Here is a 7,442-nt window from a genome sequence, read left to right on the forward strand (position 1 = left end):
AGGTCTTCTTTAGTTGGGAGAACCTATATGTATTTATAGTCTGTCCTTTATATGTAGAGAACACCAGTGTCGAATTGTTTACATTTATTTTTATGATAGAATTAAACTGATGTATTGAGCTGGACTTTTTCAGACATACTAGCAAGCAGAGTCATCGATTTTGAAGACAGCAACCAAGCCAAGCAACGTGAGAGTACAGCTATAAAACAGAACAGAGATGTCTAGACTGTAGACACAGCCTGCTGCTTTGTGCTGATTGGTAAAGTGTTTCAGCCAACTGGAAGCAAATGTTTCTCAGAAGCAGTTTCCTGCTCTCCTCCTCTCCTTGCCATGCCCACTGTGCCCAACATGGCCCCAGCTGGGTCACAGAAGGCTTCGTCCTGGAATACAGCATTTCCCTATTTAAATCTCTAACTTTGTATGTACTCTTTTCAATAAAAGAGTATTTTTCATTGCCTTTCTGACCTTTCTTTGCTGGCCCCACAGCTAAGGTTTCTGCACCTGTTGCATAACTTCTGGGATCTGTCTCTGTTGCTGCAAGTATGCATTCCGTAAGTATTAATAGTTCCATTCTCTCTATCTGGGCAGCTTAAATCATATTACATTCTAACATAGTTTCACTACAATCAGTTCTACCCCCAATTCCGTGTACAAACACAAGCACTTCTCCGTAAGTTCCTTGAGGTCAGAAATAGTCCCATAGTCAGCCTTCTGCCTTCTGTATTTCCTGGTCCATCAAGGTGCAGAGTACATATTCCACAGATAGATAACTCTCATTCAATACTCTGATCTTTCCTTTATCTTGTTTTCCTGGATATTCCTCTTCCACAGCTCTTTTCTATTTAATTTACCCACGTACTCCTCTAATTCCATCCACTTACTTTCAACAAATTCTTTTCATTGCTTATAAACAGATGTTTAGACAGTTTGTAGACATGATCAGTAATATGAGTCAACATTTTATCACTGTAAGGTGATGTTAGAAAATTACATCTTAAATTACTTTGTGACCAAGCTTTTAAAAAATTTGCCCTTAGATAGTTATCCAGAGATCCATATTGTTTTCTTATTCAAAGTAGTAAAACTTAATAATTTTACCACATTTATAACTATAATATGCTGTAATTTTACATTTTAAATAGGAAAAGGCAGGAAGATACACAAATCTTGAATGTGCAGAATCTTCCTTCCATAACTGAACCAGGGATAGAACATAAGTCAGTTTTATTCCTCATTTGGGAAAGCTAATATCACTTCCTCTGTATCCACTTTTGTTATAGTCAGTAGAATAAATAATAAGAAAGTGACTCTATTTGTAAAGGAGAATGGTCCAGAAAACCTTGAATAGAAATTTCAAATAACATGGTAGTTACAAGCTGAGTGACTTATTTGTCATAGAATCAATAAAGCTATGTGTGAGAGGTGATGGCAGAAAACCTAGACAAAAATTGTATGATATTGCAATAGAAGTACACCTGGAAATGCTAAGAAATGAATTTGAAACCTATTTCATTGCTTGAATGGAGTCTGTGTTCTGAATGATAAGGCGATCCATTGGGGATTTTCCATCTGAATGATCTTTTGTAACTGAAGCCACAAGAACATCATGTGAAACTGCCCAGTGGAGATTATGCTGTGCTCTATGTGTATTCCAAAGCAGGCCACAGACTTGGAATTCGTGAAGTAATTGACGAATATAAAACTTCAGCATGACACGTAATTTCATTTTCAAAGGTTGAAACAAAACCTTAGCTTTTCAGAGATGTGCTGCTACCTTAACCGGCATTCCTTCTTGTATCACGGTGCAATTGCAGATTGAGAGGCGATTAGTTTCCTTCAAATTAAATAACTTCCTGAAGCTGGTTTCTAAAAGATTCTGTTTTCTGCCAAAGTCATTTTGTGAATGGCCACTTTAGGAATGAGCATTGTAATGGTGTCCCAAATCCTGTAGACAGCTGATTTTCTTTCCAATTTATTTAGAGCAATAGTTTTGTATTCAACCCCTGATGTCGAATCAAAGTTTCTACATGTGAAGGAGATTCAACAAATTTGTAATGAGTAAAGGCACTTGAAAAATTTTATAACTAGTCAGAAATAGACAAATTTCACTACTTTGTATTGTAACTTTTCAAACTTCTTAGCTTTTCAGATGCAAATAGGCAAACCTGTCTCTATCCACATTGTCTCTTTATGTCCCTCTTTAAGAAAGAAGTCTGACAGCATTCTCTGCCTCTCTATTATATATATACATAGTACTATATAGAATAGTGTATACTATATACACACATCCACACACATAGATGTCACTCTTTGTATATATTATGCATATAAACACACATGCATGACACATACATATAGGTGTATGTATATCTGTCACTCTCCGTATATTATATAAACACACACAAGCACACACACATGCATATTGGTGTATGTATATGTCACTTATATGTATGTGTGGGTGTGTGTGTGTGTGGGCACATATGTAATGTTTTCTGAGAGTTGGAAAACCACAGCAGTCAAACGATTTAGAAATAATAAAGTACAAATATAACAAAGACATTACTGAATATTCTATTCCTTTTATAGTCCATTAGAAATTAGTTCTGCTAATTCAGTGTGTGACAATACATTTGAATATATAAATTTCTTCATTCTATTTTATATCATTCTTTAATATAGTAATAAAATGCAGATTCTTAAACCATATTTTTAAACATACTTGAAAAATAACATTTTTATATGAAATTATTGACAAATTTTCAAGAACATAAATCTCTATAATGTGTGAGGGAAACATTACATTACAAGTCTCATTAAAGATGCTTAGCTTAAATGATGGTTCTGACAATGAGTATGTGACAAATTAAAGTTAGCAATGAGTATGTGAGGCTAATTCCAGTAATGCTAGGTATAATTCGTATTTAGTTCCTTTATTAATGCATTTAATTCCATCTTTAAAATCAAGAAGAAAACCCATCAAACCACTTGTAAATTGGAAATGGATTTTGTAAATTTCAACATCCATTCCTTATTTTTTTAAAAAAGTTGGTTAAATAGAAATAAAAAGACATTTCTTTAACTTGACAAGCCAACAGTTAGATCTTTCCCTCCGTAGAAACAATTTCTTGACCATATTCCATCAGTTGCACATCCTGTGGGTACCAACTACTGAAACCCTCCCAAATCCCTCCATCTCCACTGCTGTTGCTTAGTTTTACCTTTTTTTTGTTTTTTTGTTTTTTGTTTTTGTTTTTGTTTTTGTTTTTTTGAGACAGAGTCTCGCTCTGTTGCCCAGGCTGGAGTGCAGTGGTGCAGTCTCACCTCACTGCAACCTCTGCCTCCCGGGTTGGTTCAAGTGATTCTCCTATCTCAGCCTCCTGAGTAGCTGGGATTACAGGCACATGCCACCATGCCTGGCTAATTTTTGTATTTTCAGTAGAGACGGAGTTTCGCCGTGCTGCCCAGGCTGGTCTCAAACTCGTGACCTCATGATCCACTCGCCTCGGCCTCCCAAAGTGCTGGGATTACAGTCGTGAGCCACTGCGCCCTGCCTAGTTTTGCCTTCTATTATCACTCAATTAGATGATACTCACCATAATTCTTTTCTGCCATTTTTTCTTACTCCCTTCCCATGTTACTGTCAGAACAATCTTTCCAAAATGGAAATCTTACTTTATTCCTTATTTTAAAAAATTAAATGGCTTCTCAGAACCTATAAAATAAATTTCTGATTTCCAAAAACAACATGCTAGACCTGCCATGTTTTGGTGCAACCAGCTATCAAGCTTTACCTTTGTTGTTTCTCACATTTTCAATGAAAGTTTCAACTTTGATGAACTAATTTAATTTTCTGAATGTTAGTTCTCTCATAACTTGTGGCACTTTCATGAGTTGCAGTTGTTGCTTGAAATGCTTTACTTGCCATATTCATCCGGGTAAAAAATAAGGATCTAATGCAAGCATTGACTACTTGGAGTATTCTATTCAGATCTCCAAAGGTCGGAAACTTTTCCCTATGATTTCACAGTATCCTGTTTTGGTCAATAATACATCACTTTCCATTGCATGATGAATGGTGGTTTACATCAACTTCAGGGAATGATGTCTTATTCAGTTTTGTATTCTGAGGACCTGTTCTGATCTGAGAAATAATAGTTGCTTGTCCAGTATATGTAGAAATAATCAGATATTTTCATTGAATCTTATTTCTGCAAGGCTCCTTGGAAATAGTAGTATCATCTAAGAATACAATATATTTGGAGCTCTAACCTGCAGATATTTTTTTTTTTCCAAGTGCCTGCAATCTGTCTGGAATTCAGACTATTACCCTTCTGGATTCACTAAAAGTATACTCTTAATCTGTACCGGGAAGTTCTATACTGTTGCTTTAATCCTTGGTGCTGTTTATTTCAACCGAGATACACCTTGAAGACAATCTGTCTGCAATATTCATAATCCCTGAATGGATAACACCCAATAAAAGAGAAAACACCATCGTCAATTTTCTCTTCTATCTAAGTCCTCCTCTGTCTTTATACCTCATTTGACCTGAATATCTTATCTTTCCATGTTAAATGCTCTTCTTCTCTTGACCTCTAGATCACCATACTCTTCTGATTTCTGCCTCTGTTTCCCTGATATTTTCTGCTTTAAATTGTCCTCATCTACCCATGCCTCAATTTATGCCCTCTTTTTAAAAACTCTGTCCTTAGCCATCATTTCTCTCTAAGTTCTACTTAATAATAACCTTAGATATTGTTGTGATTTTATCTTTTATTTCTATGCATATTTTTTTTACCAAATGCATATTTCTAGATGTGATACCCCGATATTTTTCAGAACATATCTAGTTCATTGACATTATTTTCAAAGATATATCAACAGCACCCCAAACTAAACTTGTACAAAAATATTTGTCTTCTCCACTAATATGCTCCCATTTGAATATTTCCTGCCATTGTTGTTGGAGGATACCTCTAAAGAACCCTGGAAGAAAATATCAATGTTAGTCACAATGTCTAATATTTTTCACCCCTATAGTCAAGAAGTAAATCACCATATCATAAAGAATTGTGAAGGAGCTGAGATTTTTTATCATCTTACAAGCTAACAGCTTAGCTGGCTACAATTTTGCAGATGCTGCAGAAGACACAGGACTCCAGGATCAGACACAAAGAACTTTGCTACTCATGGCACAGCAGGCAGCATGAGCTTCATGTTCACACCAGTTTCCTTTGACTCCTCAGTCACATTGGTGTGGTGCAGAGAAAACCCAGGTGGATGCTGGACACACAGTGAGTTTGTTTCATAGTCAAAGAATTCTGATCTTAGGAAACCCAAATCTCTCATAAGGTATATGCAACCAAAAGCACCAAGCCTTTGCCCTGACGGGCGACACCATCTCTATCTTCTAAGGAGATAGAAGATGCAAACATTTTTGAAAGATAGGGACAAAGGGAATAAGTATCTCTGTTCTAAAACATGTAGGAATACAAGAAATATGTAAAGAATATTCTCCTGGTGCCGCTCTATCTTCTGTTCCTTATTTCTTAATAGCTGTGTGAAATCGGACAATTTACCTTCATTGTGCCACAATTTTTTATGTGTTAATGGGAATAATAATAGTACCTAAAACATAGAATTATTATGATTTTTCAAAGAGTTAATATGTCTAAAGTTTCTGTGGCAAAGTCTGGCACATTATTAAATGCTTTTTAAGTCATTATTAAATAACTGAATAGTAATAAGTACTTATTACTATTATCATCATCATCATATTTACTGTTCCTTTTCCATTTTGTTTGCACTGGCACTTCACTTCTCTCTTGTCCACTGCAGTATAACCTTACTGTGATTCTGCACCCAGACTCTCACCTCCCCATTTACTCTTTGTGCAATTTCCAAAGCTTATTTCCTAAAATCAATATCCGTGATGTGCACTTGATTCTTCCCTACATTTTTGATGATTCCAGGTTGCAGACAGAAACTGGCCTGCAGTATGGAATTCAGGATCCTTCTCAACATGGCTTTTTGCTAGTCTCTTTCCCCTTTAGGCTTCAGTAGTTTAGACTTTTTGTATTTTATGAAGAGATTAGGCACATTTAGGTATCCACACCTTTGATCCTGCTGTTGTTTCCTCAGTCAGAAATCCTTTTATCTTTACCTGTGAAAATTCTTGCAATGTTTCTGAGATCAGCTCATGCTATTGCTTCCCCAAACTTCTTGCAAGCACACACTCTGCCTGGCTTATCTTTCAATAATCTGTTGGTTGTAAAATCATTTTTAACAACACAGTTTCATATTCATCATCCATCCATTGTCCTTATATTCTTCCTTTTTAACTTTGTACCCATCTAATTCCCTTGTCTTTGCTTGTCAACATATCCTGGTCATTCTCTTCATTCATCTGAACTGATTTAGTAGGCTCATTTTCCTACAGCTTTAGGTTCTGTATGCACGGCTTCCTTTTGGACATCTGATTTGGATTGATCCAGGATGAACACTGCCCTATACTGCTTCCCCTCTAATACAGTTGAGTTCTGTCTCTGAGGTTGAGGCCTTACAAGTCCAAAAACAAATCATCAATGCCTCATAGTCCTACCCTTCACCTTTTTTGATCTAACACACATTTTTGTGTAGGAGGCTTATTGTCTTGATAATCAAACAAAAAGCCCAGAATCAGAAAGTCACCTGTGGTCAAAGCTGCAAATACCAAGGTAATGTTTTGTTGAGCATGAATAAAAACAGGCATATTACTTTCTCCATTTAGCCTGTGTCAATTAAGACTGTGTAGGAGGAGATTTACTGCAATTAAATAATTTAAAATATTATTTATAATTATAGGTAATTGAGCAAAAATGTAACAACATTCAAGAGAAAAGGGCAAAGGAAAAAAAATGTAAAATTTATAAATATATACATTCTATATGTTGCTCTGGGTTTATAAAGGGATTTAAATTGCAGTTCTAAATTTATTTAGTTTTATATCTCAATTGCACATCTGATTCTTGTTTTCATGGAACATGTTTCAGTCTCAGAGTAAAAGATTTCTTGAAAATCATAGGATTTATGTTTACTGTGTTCCTTATAAAACCAAACTCATGACAAGTGATGATCAATAAGTGGTCTTTGTTGCATTAAATGAAAATAATCTGTGAATTTTTAATGCTACTGCTTATTAATGCACAAAGCTGAATACATAAAGACAATGAAATATTGATAAAATGTAAATTTAACATAATCCACTAACATTAAGATAGAGTTTATTAAAAATCAAAATTAAGATATATATGATCGAATTGAATATTTGATGTAGGAAGAAAATAGGTAACACACAAAGCAAATAGAGAACATAGCCAGTAAACACATGAGAATAATATACTACAAAGTCTCTAAAATTTTCCTCCTACCTATTTAATACAGCTAATAAAAAGTCCAGGATA

The sequence above is a fragment of the Macaca nemestrina genome, chromosome 1 (assembly GCF_043159975.1).
Source record: "Macaca nemestrina isolate mMacNem1 chromosome 1, mMacNem.hap1, whole genome shotgun sequence".
In the NCBI taxonomy this organism is placed as follows: Eukaryota; Metazoa; Chordata; class Mammalia; order Primates; family Cercopithecidae; genus Macaca; species Macaca nemestrina.